Here is a 19,623-nt window from a genome sequence, read left to right on the forward strand (position 1 = left end):
GATGTTCAGACATGACAGTTCTTAAAAATTAAACTAATGGGCACAACACTCATTCTCATGACAGCAATAAAAAATTAACTCCACTAAAATGAACAGTGGACCAAGAAGATTACATAGAACCCAGGAAAGAAAGGATCCAATGTGGAATTCATGCAAAGGGACTTCGGGGGCTGTGACTGACAAGCAGAGTCCAGGAACAGATTTGTCCTTAGACTAGAAAACAATCAGTCCAGATAGGAGCAGGAGCACAGAGTCCTCCCAGAGGACTGTAAGCCAAATTTTTAAAAATGAAATCAATAGATTATTTTATCAGAAGTGTATTAGAGTTCTATAGGAGAATTTTAGGGAATTCATGATAAGTTTATAGAAAACTTAGCACATATAAAAACGAGCAGTGTAGGGGCACCTGGCTGGCTCAGTTGGTACAGCACGTAACTCGATTTCAGGGTCATGAATTCAAGCCCCAAGTTGGGCATGGAGCCTACTTTTTAAAAATAAATAAATAATAAATTAAAAAATAAAAATGAGCAGTGTAGAAGAATAAGGATATATAATAATAATAAAGTGTTAGCATGCAGATAAATAAAACAAATAACCCAATATAACTCAATAGATAAATGATAGGAAGAGATTTACAGAATTATAAATTGCAAATGGCTAATGCACATAAAAGACCTCAATAGGAATTTTAAAAAATTGAAATTAGAGAAATGAGAAGTAAAGCAAGAGTAAGACATCATTTCATACCCATCAAGGGGGTAAAAAGGTAAAAGTCTGATAACACCAAGTGTTATAAGGGATACCGACTGATGGGAATAGATACATGTTGATTGTATGAGTATAAATTTTCCAACCACTTTGAAGAGCAATTAGGCAACATGTATTAAAGTTTCAACTGTGTATAGTCTTTAACTCAGGATTTAAATACTAAAGAAACTCACAGAGTTACGTGTCGACATATGAACAAAATATTTACTACAGCCGTAACAATATGAAGCATTTATCTGGATACACACAAATTTTTTTCTAAGTATAAAGACAGATGTGGCATGATAAACACTAAATTCAGGATCCAGGTTATTTGAGAAGAGAGGGGAGGGAATGAAATTGTGCTAAGGACAGGTATTGTGAACTGAATCTATGAATGCTCTGAAGCATGAGCAGCAGATAGTTTTGTTTTTTTTAATTGGGTAGCTACACGGTTGTTTATGATATTCTCCTCTATACTTTTAGGCATGCTAGAATTACATTTTAATTTTAAAAAATAGGGAAGTAGATAAATGATGAAGAAATTAATAACTGTGTCAAACCAAGCTGAAAAGTGGAGATGGGAGGAAAGAGTGGGGTGAGGCTGAAGGGCAAGAATGAACTCGTGAAATGTAACCCAGATCAGTGAGGACGAAGGTGGATGGGTCAGGCCGACAGGAAGAGCACAACGCAGAAAGCAACAGGAAATGGCTCCTAGGTCCCAAATGGTAGGAATGAACCGTATAAGAATGCACCCTCATTTCCCCCCAACAATGCCTGTGGTGAGTGGAGAATCTGGGGGCTGAGTTCTTCCCTGGCTTTGCCCATCAGTAGGGAGTTTGGTACGAAAGTCAGCATTTCCCCCTTCATGGTTTCCTCACCTGTGAAAGACTAGGTGAGCTCTTAGGTGTATTAGTCCTGTCACATTTGCACAAAGATACCTGTGGCTTCCACCTTTGGAACGCATAGGGTTACTCTTGACTTCTAATAGTAATGTTTTATTCTTAAAACTAAAATAGCAAAGTATCTACTCCCCAACCAATCCCTTATAGCATTTGTCCCCTTCCTGTAACTCCAGATCAGCCTTTTCAGCCTGGTTCTCTTTTTTTTTTTTTTTTTTAAAGATTTTATTTATTTGACAGAGAGAGAGATAGCGAGAGCAGGAACACAAGCAGGGGGAGTGGGAGAGGGAGAAGCAGACTTCCCGCTGAGCAGGGAGCCCGATGTGGGACTCGATCCCGGGACCCCAGGATCATGACCTGAGCCGAAGGCAGACGCTTAATGACTGAGCCACCCAGGCGCCCTCAGCCTGGTTCTCTTAAAAGATCTTGGTCTCCACTCATTTTCAAACACTTCCTCTAATTCTTAGTTTTATTCTCACTAAACGAAACCCATTTTTCCTACCTTTTTGTTAAATGTTTGTTCCGGTGCATTTCTTTCAGTAACAAGAGAACAATTCAGTAACAAGAGAACATTTGTCTCGGAAACAAATTTAAAAGATGGAGTCAAAATATGATACAACTAATAATCATAGCTGAGATGGATTTCTATTCTCTAATCCACATGAAAAAGACAATCCATATGCATTTATGTTATATTTATATCAGATACTTCCTATCACAAAGGCAAAATAAGAATCAGGAACCTAAGTGCCCTGGTAGTTTATTTTATTTAAAAGAAAGATAAAATCATTAAAACACCAAATAACTTCAACAGCAGCAAAAGAAATATCTTTTTCAACTTAAGTATTGCTCAAGAACAGACAATGACTTGGGTAATGTGACAGAAAATCTTGACAGAATTTGTCCTAGTCAAAGATTCACTTCAATAACAGCTTTACGTTAAATATTTACCAAATCAACTGTACGATTTCAGTAGTTCTCCTTTAATATCATATTGATTTAGCTGTGTTCAATACTACTATGTATATATGTCAAGCTTTTCTTAGAGTTTAGCTCAGTATTTTCACATCTTCAGTGTTGTACACTTTGGAAATCGAGAGCAAAGAAGCAAATAAAAAATGAGGACCTGTAAACTAATAAGGCACTTTCTTTGAGAAAAGGAATGAGGTCTTTGAATAGAGGCTAAGCCCCAGCGAAGTAAATAGAAATAAGCAAAAACTACAAAATGCTGCAGAAATACATTCCTTTGCTTTGGTGATTGTGAGGAAAGGATATGAGTTTAAAATATAATTACAATCCTTCAGACAGTATAATGTCAGTGAGATCATTTCCATCTTCTTCCTCTGTCTCTTTAAACATCTGTCCATTAGCAACATTAAGCACCTCACTGTAAAAACTGTGAATCATTAGGTAGATGAAGCACAAGTATAATCTGGATGCAAAATGAGCAAAGCAATGAATCACCAAGTTAAAAAAAAAAAAAAAGGCAGAAAGACTCCCTACTGCTGAATCTCATATCAACTCAGCCTCTAGAGATACTGACCCTCAAGCAACACTTAACAGGAAGTCAGAAAGATATAGAGTGTGGTCATCCAGAACACTCAGATGACTTCTGGACTTAGCAGCCAGTTAGGTGGCCTAGTACCAGCCCTGGTTAGATTCTAGGAGGTCTTAACCCTTAGATGAAACAAAGGACCAGAGATCTCTGGGCAGTAACTTAATAAGGATTGTGCATAAAAATTATCATTTGTTTCAGAAGAAAACCCACCCAGGGCCTGGTAATACAAAAAGAATGTTGAAAAAGAATATCAGGATGAGCCAGATTCTCTCCAACTGCACTGCCCAATACAATAGCCACTAGGTACAGGTGAATTTAAATATTTTAAAAATAAAATTAAAGATGGAGTTCCTCGGTAGCGCTCACCACACGTACCCAGTGGACAGCACATATCTAGAACATTCCCATTATCTGGGCAGTGTTAAGCCAGGGTCTTCTTACTCAAAATGTGGTCTATGAATCAGCAGCATTGATACCACCTGGAAGTTTTTAGAAATGGAGAAACTTCATGTGACCAGTGTGCCCATTAAAGTCTGAGGAGTACTGGTCTATAGCTCATTCCAGGAACCTCGTCATTGAAAGGTCATGGAATACAAGTCAGAAGGCTGAGGCAGAACAGCTCAGTGGACTATACAAGAACTATCTGCTGAGATGACTACTCTTCTGCCTATGCGGTCAGGACTGGCTAGGTAACAAATATACAAACAAACAGATAAGAATAACAAATAACAATAGCACTTACTATTTGCTGGGCAATTAGGCTTTTTCTAAATTATTCACAGGAAAAAATAAAAAATAAAAATAAATAAATTATTCACAGAAGTGCCCTTTAAACAATTTTACTGATGATATAATTTAGCCTCAACAAGTATAAAAACCATGCCCAAGATCACACAGCTAATAAATGGTAAAGCCAAATTTGAAGAAAAGAGGAAAAAATGGTTTTTTTTTAAATCAACACAACACTGGGAGACATGTGCTGTTATTTTTGCTTTGAAGTACTAGAATTTCTAACCATAATGAGTACTGTAGCAGAGATTAAATAAATCTTATTTGAGAATATGAATAAGAAAGATTTTGTGCCTAGGTTCATGAGTAATGAAAAGAAATATTTATAATTTCCTTAAAAGCTTTTAGTCTTCTGAAGAGGCTCTAATCTACATTAGCAGAGGTTCTGTCCTCGAAGTGACATTCAGTTTTATCTTCCATGCATTTAGAAATCTGAATTTCAGTTTCTCTCAGCCTTACTTAATGGAACATCACTTCTCTGCTTGCATTATTAACTTTAACTCATATTGTTGTTGCCTCAGAATCAAACACCACCATGATCTCGCATTACCTATGAGAGACAACTGCAAAATTCTTAGTAATACAGGGAATATGGAATGTTCTACTGATGAGCATGGAATTTGGTAGTGTTACCAAATAATCATATCAAGACAACAGTTAAGAAAACATGATTTTTTGGAGGACATTAGAAGGAAGGGAAAAATGGGGGGAGGGAATTGGAGGGAGAGATGAACCATGAGAGACTATGGACCTGAGAAACAAACAGGGGAGGGGGGATTGATTAGCCCGGTGATGGGTATTAAGGAGGGCACATACTGCACGGAGCACTGGGCGTTATACGAAAACAATGGGTCGTGGATCACTACATCAAAAACTAATGATGTATTGTATGGTGACTAACATAACATAATAAAATTTTTAAAAAAAGAAAAAAGAAAAAAAAAGAAAACATGATTTTTATAATTTTTACACTGATCACCACAATTAAGCTGCTTGTTCACTCATTTTATTCCTAAAGGCTACCCTTACACAGGTTAAAGTATATGCATCCTTTAAACCATCACCAGAACTGCAAAAGAAGTAAACAAAGCTGGTCTTTTACAAGTGCAATTTTCATTTTCAAGTAAGCAATGCAAGCAACTATTCTCTTAGTGGAAATGTTAAAGAAAATAAAAGCTTATGGAGTAAAAAGAAAATTTAATGAAGATTAGCCATGAAATTCTCATGAAGTATAAAATAATTCCATTTATATAGTTCTTTACTCTCCACTATTTATTTATTCATGAATTTGACCTATCAAACTTTTTGAATTCATATTTCATATACTCTAAGTTGGTTTATGTATTTATATTACAAATATCAATTTAATATTTTAAATGTAAATGTATGATTTTTTAACAACAAAATGGTTTGCTGAGGGATGGTAGCACACAATATTTTCACATGTGTGATGGAAATTAAATTTCAGAAACCATCATTTGTTCCTAGAAGGCAATCAAGTTTATTGATAAGTTTGGAGAGGTCACTGGAGGAATTAAGAATAGAAGTTTAATTAGAGGAGTTTCCGGTGGAAAAATCTATGTAGCATCAGAATGCAAATCTGGAGTCAGCAAATGATTAAACAATCCTGGAGACAAAAACCTAAAGAAATTTTGTTAACAATATGCTTTTTAAAAAAATTCACCTCCGGGGTGTCTGGGTGGCTCAGTCAGTTAAGCATCTGCCTTGGGCTCAGGTCATGATCTCAGGGTCCTGAGATGGAGCCCGGGCTCTCTGCTCAGCGGGGAGTCTTCTTCTCCCTCTCCCTCTGCTGCTCTCCTAGCTTGTGCTCTCTCTCTTTCTCTCAAATAAATAAATAATTTTTTTTTAATTTCATCTCAATAAAAGCAGATGTTGGATTGTAAGTCACCTTCTAACCTCTTGGGGGAGCTCATTTCATTTCATCCTAAGGGAGAAATGGATCAAGGGAAAGTTGGAAATTCTGAAAGACCTGTAATCAGTGTGCCAGTGGGTGGAGTTTTAGGGGTGATATCAAAAAAGGTCTGAATGTTCTTCCTCCTTGTGTTTTTTGTTCCTTTCCTCTTCTGCTCTAGTTATGGTAAGGTGGCCTGCAGATTACTTCTGCCAGCAGGTGTTCTTAACACTTGGAAGGTAAACCAATGGTCACAATACAAAAGCGCAATGTACTGGAAATTAGTTTAGGCAAGCTTTGCTCCTGGCCTAAAGAAAAAGATGTTTATAGCCATTATGGTTGTCAAGGAAGCTGGCATGAGGGAGTTCCCCTGGTCAACATTTATTTGAGCCTTAAGATGAAGGCAAGAATAACCATCTGAGCTTTTTCTAAATTGCCCAGCAATATAAAATACTGACAAGGAATCTTGTCAATATTCAAAAAATAATGAAGAATTAGAATACTTTTTCTTTTATATTAGCTCCTTATAAGGTCTAAGTTAACTTTTTATGAAGGTACAACGTAGATATTCCGCAAATATCAAAAATAAATTTCATAACTTACCTTCAGCAACATATTTAGCAGGTCAGAACAATTATGAGCATTAAGCCTCATTACATTGTTTCACATATTTATGGCAGTTACAAAAATAAAGTCATCATCATATTGTATGTTCTTCCCACTTATAAATTATATTATCATTTCAATGAATTTCCCTTGGCAACATGTAGACATTTAAATGCATTTGTTTCTAAAATAATCACCTGAAATTACTAATTGTTGATTACATCTCCAAAGAGTTGATTAATTCATTTATTGTCATCATATGGTTCATTAAACCAAAGCTTTGACAAAGAATTAAATAAAATAACTATGTGTATAAGATTTCTTAAACATTGCAACCATTTTCTCAGTTGTCTTTCATCTGTGTGTCTGTCAGATTGAGGTGGAAATTTGAGTCATCTGTACTTTGATATGCAAAAAGTTCCTTGTTTTAACTGCAGACCACCCACCAGAACACATCTAGATTCTCATTAAGTAATCTGAAAGTGAAAAAAAGACTGTGATAGAGTGATACGTGTAAGAAAATAAGACACATTTACAATAAGATAGAACAATAGAACTTATTATTAAGTACTTACTATGCAACAGACATGTACATTTCACAGACAATAACATTTAATTCTTGTAACAACTAAAGGAAGAAACTGCTATTAGGTATCACCGTCTTCCAATGAGGCAAACTCAGACCATTAACATATGATAGTATTGGATTCAAAGCCAAGTCTCTCAACACCAAAGCCCATACTCTCAAAGAAACCCCACTCTACTCTCCTACAACCAGTATTGTGGTTAATGATATGATTAACAAATATAAACACTTTCAAGATGGACAAATAAATGGGGCAAAATCTATGTAAATATAACCTGACTATTGCAGAAGATATTACAAACTACACACTGAAGGTGTTAATAAAAGTTAAGAGTTTTATGTTTTTGGAAAAGGTTAATTGGATTTCTACTTCCAATTAGGATGTAGGAGTACATGAAAGAATTTCACTCCCATGGTAGCAGCAAGATGAAAATAGATATGCTAACATGCATAATTTTTTAAAGCTATTGAAGAGCACTGAACACAAAGATGTCTTAATGAACTAAATTCCAGATAGAGATGAGCCCTTCATAGGTTATCAAAGCGCTACTTCCACACCTGGGATCAAGGGCATAGTGTGGGAATAGGTAAGTGGAAAAGCAGATCTGTCAAAGACAGAGCCTTGCAGAAATACTATAAAATCGGCCAATGACAGATGGAACAGAGAAAATCAGTAATAGAAAAATTAAACATCTTGACCCTTCAATCCTCTCCTTTCCCTTTGCAGAATATTGCTGACTAAAGACAATGGAGGTAAGAAAGAAAAGCAGAGAGTCTTCATGCAGCCTTGCACAGCTATATAGTGCTTCACATTCCAGTGATCAGCTAGAGTAGAATCCAAAAGTGAACCAAAACTACTTAAAATTGCCATCTGAACCACTCCAGCTCAACCCCCGACAAGATCAAAGAGATTAGCGGAAGAGCAGAGAGAAGGTCTTAACCCAATTTGAAACCACAGGTGAATGCAATCAATTTATGGTAACAGGCTACACAAACTCAACTCTTCATGGAATCTGAAATATCATTCCTTTATACTACTTGCCCCCAAGAGAGAAATACTATTTGAACTCCCCGGGAAAAAAAAAATGTGGCGCCTGGGTGGCTCAGTCTGTGAAGTGGCTGCCTTCCACTCAGGTCATGATCCCAGGGTCCTGGGATCGAGTCCTGCATCAAGCTCCCTGCTCAGGGGGAAGCCTGCTTCTCCCTCTCCCACTTCCCCTGCTTGTGTTCCCTCTCTCACTGTCTCTCTCTCTGTGTCAAATGAATAAATAAAATCTTTAAAAAACAATAATAATAATACAAAACAATGAAAAAATATTACAGTTCTAATCTCCACTCTATTTAATGTAAATGCCCAGAATTAAATCTTTTTTAAATATATGCAGAGAACAGGGAATGTTACCATAATTATGAGAAAACATAGTCAAAACAGGCAGAGCAACTGGGGACCCAGATATTGGAATCAGCAGGAAGAAGTTTAAGAGGACTGTGATTGAAATGTTAAACAATTACAAAAAGCAAACAAACAAAAACACAAAACAAGCAAATTAAGATAGATTCGGAGATGAAATGGAGAATTACAGAATAGGAAAGGAAACTATATAAATGAAACAAAAACTCTAAACCTTAAATAAATAATATCTTAAATGTAAAATTTATTTAAGATAAGAAATTTAAAGTAGAGTAAATCAATTTCCCTCCTCCTAACCTAGGTGATAATTTTGGACATAGCTTACACACAACAGAAAGGGTTAGTGAACCTTACACAGATTGATAGAAATTATCCAAATTGAAGTAAAAGCAAAAATAAATTTTAAAAACAAAAAGACAGGGGTGCCTGGGTGGCTCAGTTGGTTAAGCCTCCCACTCTTGATTTCAGCACAGGTCATGATCTCAGGGTTGTGGGATCCAGCCCCACACTGGGGCTCAGTGGGGAGTCTGCTTCAGATTCCCTCTCTCCCTTTCCCTCTGCCCCTCCCTCTGCCCCTCCCCCAGCATTTTAAAAAAGATTTTATGTATTTATTTGAGAGAGAGAGAGAGAGAGCATGAGCTGGGGAAGAGTCAGATGGAGAGGGAGAGGCAGATTCCCCTGCTGAGCAGGGAGCCCGATGCAGGACTCGATCCCAGGACCCTAGGATCATGACCTGAGCGGAAGGCAGACACTTAACTGACTGAGCCAGCCAGGTGCCCCTAAAATAAATAAGTCTTTTTTAAAAAATGAAAAGACGAAGAGTGACCTGCAGGAAAACACCAAATTTCTAACCTGTTTGTAATTAGTCAGAAAAAGAGAAGAGAAAGAATACAACAACAACAAAAAAAACAATTCATGAAATAATGGCTAAAAGGTCCATAATTATTTTAAAACATCAATATATATTTCCAAGAAGAACAGCAAACCTAAGCTCAATAAATAAACAAAAATAACCACCCCTAGGCACATCAAAGCCAAACTATTGAAAATCAAAAATAACTTTATTTTTTTCTCTGTTCTTTTTAAATTTTTATTTTAAGTAGGCCCCACATAATAGTAAGAATAACTGGCTTCCCATTAGATACAATAAAAGCTAGTAGACAACAAAATGAGACTTTTGATGTGCAAAAAGAAGAAAAAGACAAACCTTCATTCAATATTTAGCAAAATCTTTTACAAATAAAGGCAATATAAAGAAATATTTAGATAATCAAAAGCTGAGAGAATTCATTGGCTCAAAAACCACCTGCAAAAATACTAAAGAAAGCTCTTCAGATCAATAAAGAAATCGAGAAGTAGATCTAAAAAAAATACTGTAAAGCTCAGGAGACACAGGCCAATTTACAAAATTTAATTGCATTCTTACATAACAGGAACAAATAATTGGAAAATGAAATTTTTTAAGAAGAACAATACAGTATCAAAAACAAAACACTTAGAAATAAATTTAATGAAAGATATGCAAGAACTCTACAACAAAATATAAAAAATAATTTGAGAGATATTAAGGGCGAGTTACATGAATCAGTAGATATGTCTTATTCATAAAATGAAATCAGTATTGTTAAGATATTAACTTTCAGATTAAACTAGTGATTCAATGCTATCTAGATCAAAATCCTGGCTTTTTTTTTTAATAAAAATATAAGGTGCTTCTAAAATTTATGTGACATTGAAAAGGATCTGGCATAGCCAAAATCTAGGAAAAGAAAAACAATTTTAGAGGGCTTTCATTACTTGGTTTCAAGGTAACATACTACATCATAAGATATATTACTTCCTAAATATAAAGCATACAATAAACTTACATTAATTCTGACAGCACGGTATTGACAGAAAGAGACAAATAGGTCAATGGAATAGAAAAGAGAACCAGACAAGCCAATGTAATTCAGAGGGGGAAACAAAAGTTTTTGCAATAAATGTTGTTGAACAAATGGAACAATGAACTCTGGATCTACTTCATACCAGTCAAAAAATTAATTCCAGGGGCACCTGTGTGGCTCAGTCAGTTAAGTGTCCGACTCTTGGTTTTGGCTCAGGTCATGATCTCGGGGTCGTGAGATCGAGCCCTGGAACAGTCCAAGCTCTGCATGGAGTCAGCTTGAGTCTGCTTGAGTCTTTCTCCTTTCCTCTCCTCCCCCAGTTTGCATGCTCTCTCTCTTTATCTCTCTAAAATAAATAAATAAATAAAATCTTTAAAAAAATTAATTCCAAATAGATCATAGACCTGAACAAAAATTAAACTATAAAGCTGCTAAAAGCATACACGGGAAAATATTTTCTCAACTTTGGGGTACACAAATATTTCTTAGACACATCATAAAAGTACTAATGACAATAGAAAGAAACAACGAATTGAAATACTGCTCACCAAAAGACACCAATTAATAAAAGAAAAAGCCACAGATCAGGAAAAAATATTCATAACCCATATATACCTAACAAAAGACTTGCAACTAAATTACACACAAAAAACTCCAACTCAGTATTATACAGCCAATATCCCAATGAAAACTGGCAGGAGATGTGAACAGACACTTCCCAAAAGAAGATACCTAGATGGTTAATAAGTTATGAGAAGGTGCTCAATATCATTAGGCATCAGGGAAACTCAAATTCAATCTACAAAGACATGCTGCTTCACATGAACTAGAATGAAAACATTAAAATGCCAGACAATACCATCTATGATTAAGGATATGAAACAATGGGAATGCTCATGTATTTTGAGAGGGAGTGTAAAATAGTGTAACTACTCTGGAAAACCGATAGGTAATTTCATTTCAAGTTTAATATATACCATGTCCTAGCAGCTCCTCTTCTAGGTATAAGCACAAGAGATAAGAAAGCATGTGATCACTAAAAAGGCAGATACAAAAATGTTCACAACAGGGAATATCTATCAACAACAACAAAAATGGATAATCAACCAAATAGAATATTCTTCTCAGCAATAAAAAAAGAATAAACTATATATGCAAATCATGGATGATTCTTTAAAATATTATGTTGAATAAAATAATACCGAAATAAAAATATATACTGCATGATTTTGTTTATAAAGAATTCTATAAAAAGCAAGATTTAACTATGGTAATAAAAATCAAAGTAGTGTTTGCCCCAGGAGAGATCTGAGCACTGACTGGATAGAGGCACCAATGTGATTTCTGGGGTAGCAGAAACACTCTGTTTCTTGATTAGGGTTTTTGTTACATGGGCATGCATATTTCTCAGTATTCATCAGGATATATCCTCAAAATCTATGCATTACACTATAAATAAATTACACCTTTATTTAAAAATTCCAAAGGATTACTTGCATGAAGGACAAAAGGATAGACATGCAGATCCCAAAGAACAAGAGAATCTCTTCTTAAAATGTCCAGAACTAGGGGCACCTGGGTGGCTCCGCTGAGTGTCTGCCTTCGGCTCAGATCATGGTTCTGGAGTCCTGGATCAAACCTGGCATCAGGCTCCCTTATCAGTGGGGAGTCTGCTTCTCCCTCTCCCCTGGCTTGTGCTCTCTCTCTCTCTCTCACTCTCTCTCAAATAAATTTTAAAAAATAAATTAAATAAATAAATAAATAAAACCTTTAAAAAATAAAAAAATAAAAATGTCCAGAACTAGTCAAATCATATTCTTTTTTTTAAAAGATTTATTTATTTGAGAGAGAGCAAGAGAGCAGGGGGAGGGACAGGCAGAGGGAAAGAGAGAGAGAGAATCTCAAGCAGACTCCCCACCAAGTGGGGAACCTCACAAGGGGCCAGAGTCCACAACCCCGAGATCATGACCTGAGCTGAAACCAAGAGTCGGAAGCTCAACTGAGCCACCCTGGCACCCCAAATTGTATTCTTTATTAAGTGCACCCTCAGTCCTCTTGTTCAAGCTACTTTGGAAAAAGATAAACAGTAGATTGACAAATTGTGGGAAGGCAATATTTTTAAGTAGAAATAAATAGGTATTCTTTTATTTTGCCTTCCTGCAAACTCACCCAAACTACACATTTGTGATCACAAGGCTTTCCCTTGTGGGTGCTGGATCCATTGTAGCTCCCAAGTAGTGGAAAAACAATTTTTTTTAAGAACTTAGTGTCAGGGGGCGCCTGGGTGGCTCAGTCGTTAAGCATCTGCCTTCGGCTCAGCTCATGATCCCAGACTCCTGGGATCGAGCCCCGCATCGGGCTCCCTGCTGAGCAGGAAGCCTGCTTCTCCCTCTCCACTCCCCTGCTTGTGTTCCCTCTCTTGCTGTGTCTCTCTCTGTCAAATAAATAAATAAAACCTTTAAAAAAAAAAAGAACTTAGTGTCAGTATCACTCAATCTCTGATCCCAGTTTGGGTTGGTTGGTATTTGTATTCTGCTTATTTGTCTATGACCAATATGACTCAGCCCCCATCTCGTACCCTCAGTATCTAAAAGTTTACTTGATTTCTAAGTGACTACATAGATCTTCCCTACCTGGGGCTCAAGTTTCACCAGGAAATTCTCTCCACATTTACTATGAGTTTGCCATGTGCCAGACACTATATGATAAGTACAGGATATACTGCAGAGAAAAAAGACATACAGTATTTTCTACTCCTTTTGTGTAACTGGACTATGCCTTTGAATGAAGTGAGTGGCTATCCATTTGAGTAAGTCATTATACATCATAGGCACATAAAAAAAGATGCAGTGCCTCTTAATAGAAAGAAAATTACACTAAGTTAGCATTTATTTAAATATGTATAGACTAAAAAAGAAGGAAGGGAGGGAGAGAGGGAGGGAGGGAGGGGGTTTGTTAACTATAATTGTTAGCTTGGCATTCACAAGATCTTAACTTCGTCAGTAATTTATAGTTTAAATTTTTACACTACAAAAATGACCAGGTTTATACTCTAAGTACAGAGAACATATAGCCAGTTGCATATTAAAGGTGTTCATTTAGACATAATGTTAAAATCATAATTATAGGTATATTTTCAAAATTTTATAGAAACTATTTTTACATGGAATCTAAATGTCTTTTAATATGCATTGTACGATGTATTAGTTGGGGTAGGTTAAGCTGAGTAACAAATAGATCCAGAAATTCAGTGGGTCAACAAAATAAACGCTTTTAATCCTCACATATTTAACAGTCTATACTGGTTCCATGTTAGTGGAGGATGGGCCTGGGAGAAGTCTAAGTTATTTTATTTCATGGAGCAGAGTGGGGAAAACAACCTAAGTCATGTCAATGCATGTTCTTTATTGGTTGGCCCAAGTTCCATTGACTAGAGCTCAGTTGTATGGCTTCTCAAAGATTGAGACATGGAGACTAGCAAGAGGAACAGAAAATTGATTTTGGTGACCAGCTTGCAGTCTTTTGGTCTAGGAGTGCCCTAGAGATAATGAAGGTCATAAAATTCCCCTATTGCTTGTTACCATTGCTTTTTAAATCATGCATTTACTTAGTACATATCGTCTGAGACAGGATTTTTCTAAACCTGTCAGAACTGATTCCAATATAAATTTACTTTAACTGAAAGACTACAATGGATATTTCTTTTACAACACATATATTTTTCCAACCCTTTTTATAACAGAAGTATCTTGATTTTTTTTTCCTTGTTAAAAAGCAGAAAAGTGGCTTTTTCTAAATAGTTCTTTTGTATTATCACTAAGTAAAAATAATTTAAATATCCTCACAACACCTTAACAATGAACCAGATACATCAACTTAAACTCACATGTGTATGAAATAGGACTGCATTTGATACCTTTTTTTTTTCTCTTTAGTTTCTAGCACCAGACTGTTACCCATAGTGAATACTCCTAAGTGATGAACAGGTTAGAGTTGCTTTGCCTTTAAAAAAAAAAAAAAAAAGAAGACAAGCTGTGTGATGTCTTCAAGGATTTTATGCAATAAAATTGCTTAGAAAATTTGTGGATCATCTTCAAGGATGGCTGAATATTACTTTTCTTACACAATCCCTTTATTACTTGTAGTCTAATAACTGTAGAACATTGCACTTGGTACTATGAGGATTACAAATATTTTTATGACACTGGTCTTTGACCTCAAGTTCACTGTGAAAATGTAGAGACTATGACAGTGGATTAGGAGTAGAGCAAGCTAATGAGAAAGTGTGCAACTGATAGGAATATTTTTAAATAAAACTATAAACTACCTATCTTTAGATTTTTAATCATTGGCTTCCCTGAAGGTCCCATAACAAAACCAGTTGACTTGTGAATATCTCCTTTAGATCCTTGACTTTCAGTATCATAATTTGCCATTTCAAGCATACTTTTAAAATATGTTCCCCTGACTCTTCTCCTGCTTGTATGTATTATTATGATGGTTAAACTTACAAACCCATTCATCTCAATTATTCCATTAACTTTAAACATATTAGGGTAAGGATATCTAATAAAGTTATAAAAGACTCAATTAATGGAGCAGTAGTTCATAGGAATGCTTTTGAAAGTATTTTTCATTTCTTAAAGTGCTCATTGACTTCAGTGAGAGGGAAAGAAAATTGACTCACAAACTGGCCGTCATTCAACCTTAGCAGTACTCCATTAGCAGTGAGATAGGTGTGTGTGTCTTATCAACAGCTTAGTCACTTCGTGGATCCTCCAGAAGCCAACTTATGATCTGTTTGTTGACCTTAGATGTTAAAACTGATTGAAACAGGTATCCCTTGTCTAGCCACAGATGTAACTGAAAACTCAAACCATATGGTAGATTATAGATGACTGCAAATTTTTGTTATTCTCCCCATCAAGAGGTGGAGTCCAGTTTCCTTCCCCTTGAATCTGGACTGACCCTGTGATGCACTTGACTGATAAAAAGCAGAAAGACCAAATAACACTGCATGATTTCCAAGGCTGGGTCACATGAATCATAATATCTCCTACTTGGTTCTTTTGGAATGCCTGCTCTTGGAACTCTTCTTCTGAAAAATCCATCTGTCATGTTGTAGAATCCCAAGCCACAAGGTGAGTCCTTGTGTAGGCATGCCAATGAACAGCTACACAGCTAAGCTCTCAACCTAGAGCCAGCGCCAAATTTCAGTCATGTGAAGGAGCCATTGGGTATGCAGCCAGTCAAAACTTCAGCTGACTGCAACTTCATTTACCACATGAGAGACCCCAAGTGAGAACCATAGAGCTCAGCTCGGTAGTGCACAAAACCGAAAGGGGTAATAACTAAAGCCAGTAAGTCTGGTGGTCATTTACTACACAACAATGCATAACAACAAACCAGTGAACTCAGAAACCAATCTTTCAGTCTAATTCTGTTCTCTTTTCTGACCTCAGTATAACTGTGATAAAAGCAAAATCACTAATGTATAATTTTATATGACTGGGGATGGAGAGATTCAAATGATCTTTAATTTGCTTCATTTATGTTTGGATTCTGCTTTATAAAGTAGGTTTGCATACAGGTACTTACAAATTTGGAACGATCTTTTATTTTTTAAGAATGAAAAACTAAAAACATTTATTTTTAATGAATAATTTATAGTTTATAGATAAAATTGAGTTTATTATAAGCTTTCTCTAACTGAACCCTAGATATAAACAGGTACACTCCTTTCTCCAAGATCTAGACAAGATTGATTCAGATCCACATTTATTGATCAGAGAAAAGTCCGGATATAGCAGGATGTTTGAGTGTTTGGACTCAAGAGAGATACAAAATTTAGTCATATAAGAAAATGGATTGTAAGTAACATCATGGGATTAGATGAGAGTACAGGGTCAGTATAGATGAGAAGTCTAATGCCCGGTCACTAGGGCACTATAATATAGTCAACAGGATGAGAAAGAATAAATGTCATTAGGGTACTATAATATAGTCAACATGATGAGAAAGAATAAATAAAAGGTACAGCAGTGCATTAGAAAAAGAAAACAAACCAAGGAAGCAGTTGTCCTAGAGTAAAATGTCTCAAGAAAGACAATAACAGTTTTTGTAGGCCACTGAGATGCCAAGTAAAGTGGCAACTTAGAATTATGTATTATATTTAGAAATGTAATTATTTAGAAATCTGTAACCAAGATAAAAGTGATAAGGATAAAAATCTTGTTAGAGTAATCTAAGAAAGATTGGGAGGTGAGGACACATAAGCATAGCCAAGTCACAGTTTTTCTTTTTTCCAAGTTTTATTGAGATATAAGGGACATATAGCACCTCGTAAGTTTAATGTGTCCAGCATAATGATTCTACTTCAATATATTTTGTAATGGGGGTGCAGATATCTCTTCAATATAGTGTTTCCTTTATCTTTGTACCAATTTTGTTTATCTTTCAAAAAGTCAATTCCTAGTTTTGTTAATAGCCAAGTCATTTTTAAAGGACATTTGTTTTAAAGGGGAGAAGACACTAGATGGGTATAGAGAGTGTCACAAGTTTTATGTTTTGCTTTCCTTTTATTCTAGAGATATCATAGCAGTTCTGAATTTACTCATCAAGGCTCATTCACATTATTAGTGTGAAAGTAAACACACAACACAATCAAAATAACATTGTAAATCTTTAGGAACTGTGGGACATCCACTGCCTATCCCGTGCCATCCTTTTACTCTTCATTTCTCAACTCATTCATTCTGTGATTAAGCAGCAAATGAGTTGTCCCCTTCCTTACACTTGTCTCATCTTGCCAATGACTGAGCAAATCATTCACAACTTGACAGGTTTCCTTGCCAAAACAGTAACCAAGAAAAAGTAGCCATAATTATTTCCAGCCACTGAAGGCATTGAGCTTCCATTGCTTAAACTTCCAAAGTCCTTGCTAACAACTTACCTGACACCAGAGCATGAGCTGCTCACTTAGCAGCATGCAACAAATGTCAGAAGACAGGGGAGGATTTACAAAACAGATAAGCTCTCAGAAGAGAAGGTAGCATAGGAAGCAGTGGCCCATGCATGCTGAGAGTCATTACTATTAATAATTTGTGTTTGGCCTTTTTTGATTCACCCATTCTACAGGTTATCAACTTTATTAATATTTCCAAAACAAATCAATTTTTGCCTCTGATAATTGTATCTATTATTTGTTTTTGATTTTATTGTTTTATTCTTTTATTATTTTCTGCTGTCTAATTTACTGTTGTTTTTCAAATTTCTAATAGTGGAAATTCAGATCACTGATTAAAACAATGCATACATAAAGTTATAAATTTCTTACAAAACACTGATTTTGTTGTAGTCCACAAATTCTGATATATTTTATTTCCATTACCATTTAGATTATAATCACCTGAGATTTTCTTCTTTGTCTCATGGGTTTCTAAGATGTTTGTTGTTTATTTTCCAATATTTGAGATTCTCCAGATATGCTATTGTTATGGATTTCTACTTTAATTTTGTAGTGATGAGAGGACATATTTTAAGAGTTCAACATGATGTACCCCTATACTTTTTTTTTTAAGATTTTATTTACTTATTTGACAGAGAGAGAGAGAGACAGCACAGACAGGGGGAGCATCAGGTGGAGGGAGAGGGAGAAGCAGGCTTCTAGCCCAGCAGGGAGCCTGATGCGGGGCTCAATCCCAGGACCCTGGGATCATGACCCAAGCTGAAGGCAGATGCTTAACCAACTGAGCCACCTAGGCACCCCCTCCTATGTTTTATCTAAAAATTTTTTACAGTTTAAGCCCTCACATTTAGGTTTTTTTAAAATCTATTTTGAATTTATTTTTGTGTATGTTGTGATAAAGGGATGCAACTTCATTATTTGCATATAGATATCCAGTTTTCCCAGGATCATTTGTTGAAAAGACTACTTTTCCAATATTGAATAGTTGGAACCCTTATCAAAGATTAATTGACCTCAAATGTGTTAATTTCAATGCTATTTCTTTAATCTATATTTGTATTCTCATTTCAGTAACTCACTGTCTTGATTACGGATTACTATAGCATCTTAGTAAATTTGCTATCAAAAGGTTGAGTCCTCCAACACTTCCTTCTTTTTTCTAGATCACTATGGCTATTCTGAGTTCCTTGTAGTTTTTAAGAGTTGTATTGAATCTATAGACTAATTAGGGGACTAATACCATGATAATAATATTAAGTCACCCCATCCATAAATATGGAATGTCTTCCCATTTATTTTGACCATCTTTAATTTTTTTAAAAAAGATCTTATTTATTTATTTGACAGAGAGAGACACAGTGAGAGAGGGAATACAAGCAGGGGGAGTGGGAGAGGGAGAAGCAGGCTTCCCGCTGAAGCAAGGAGCCCAATGTGGGGCTCAATCTCAGAACCCTGGGACCATGACCTGAGCCGAAGGCAGACGCTTAACGACTGAGCCACCCAGGCACCCCTGACCATCTTTAATTTTTTAATGGTATTTTGTACGTTTCAACATGTAAGACTTCACATCTTTTGTTAAATTCATTTCTAAGTATTTTAGTCTATTTCACACTATTACTAATGGATTTTCTTATTTAAGTTGATTTAATTATTTTAGTAATCTCTACACTCAAATGTGGAGCTTAAACTCACAACCTCAAGATCGAGAGTCACACACTCTTCCAATGAGCCAGCCAGGTGCCGCTGGAGTGTTTTTCTTTTTAATTTCATTTTCTATTTTTTTCTTAAGACTTTATCCATTTGAGAGAAAGAGAGAGACAGAGCACAAGCAGGAGAGGCAGAGGGAGAAGTAGACTCCCCACTGAGCTGGGAGCCCGACATGGGGCTCGATCCCAAGGACCCTGTGATCATGACCTAAGCCGTAGTCAGACGCTTAACCATCTGAGCCACCCAGGTGCCCCTAATTTCATTTTCTGACTATTAATTGCTGATATGTAGAAACACAATTGATTTTGGGGGTGTATTGTTCATGTATCCTGCAAACTTGCTGAACTCATTTATTAGTTCTAATATTTTGTGTGTGTGTTCTTCAGGATTTTCTGTATAAGATGATGGCATCCACAAACAGAGCTGTGCTTTTTTCCTTTTCAATCTGAATGCCATTTATTTCATTTTCTTGCCTAACTGCCATGGCTAAAATTTTCAGTATAATATCAAGAGTCACACACTTCAGACTGAGCTAGCCAGGCACCCATCTAG

This window comes from Phoca vitulina, unplaced genomic scaffold, assembly GCF_004348235.1.
Source record: "Phoca vitulina isolate PV1807 unplaced genomic scaffold, GSC_HSeal_1.0 scaffold43, whole genome shotgun sequence".
NCBI lineage: Eukaryota > Metazoa > Chordata > Mammalia > Carnivora > Phocidae > Phoca > Phoca vitulina.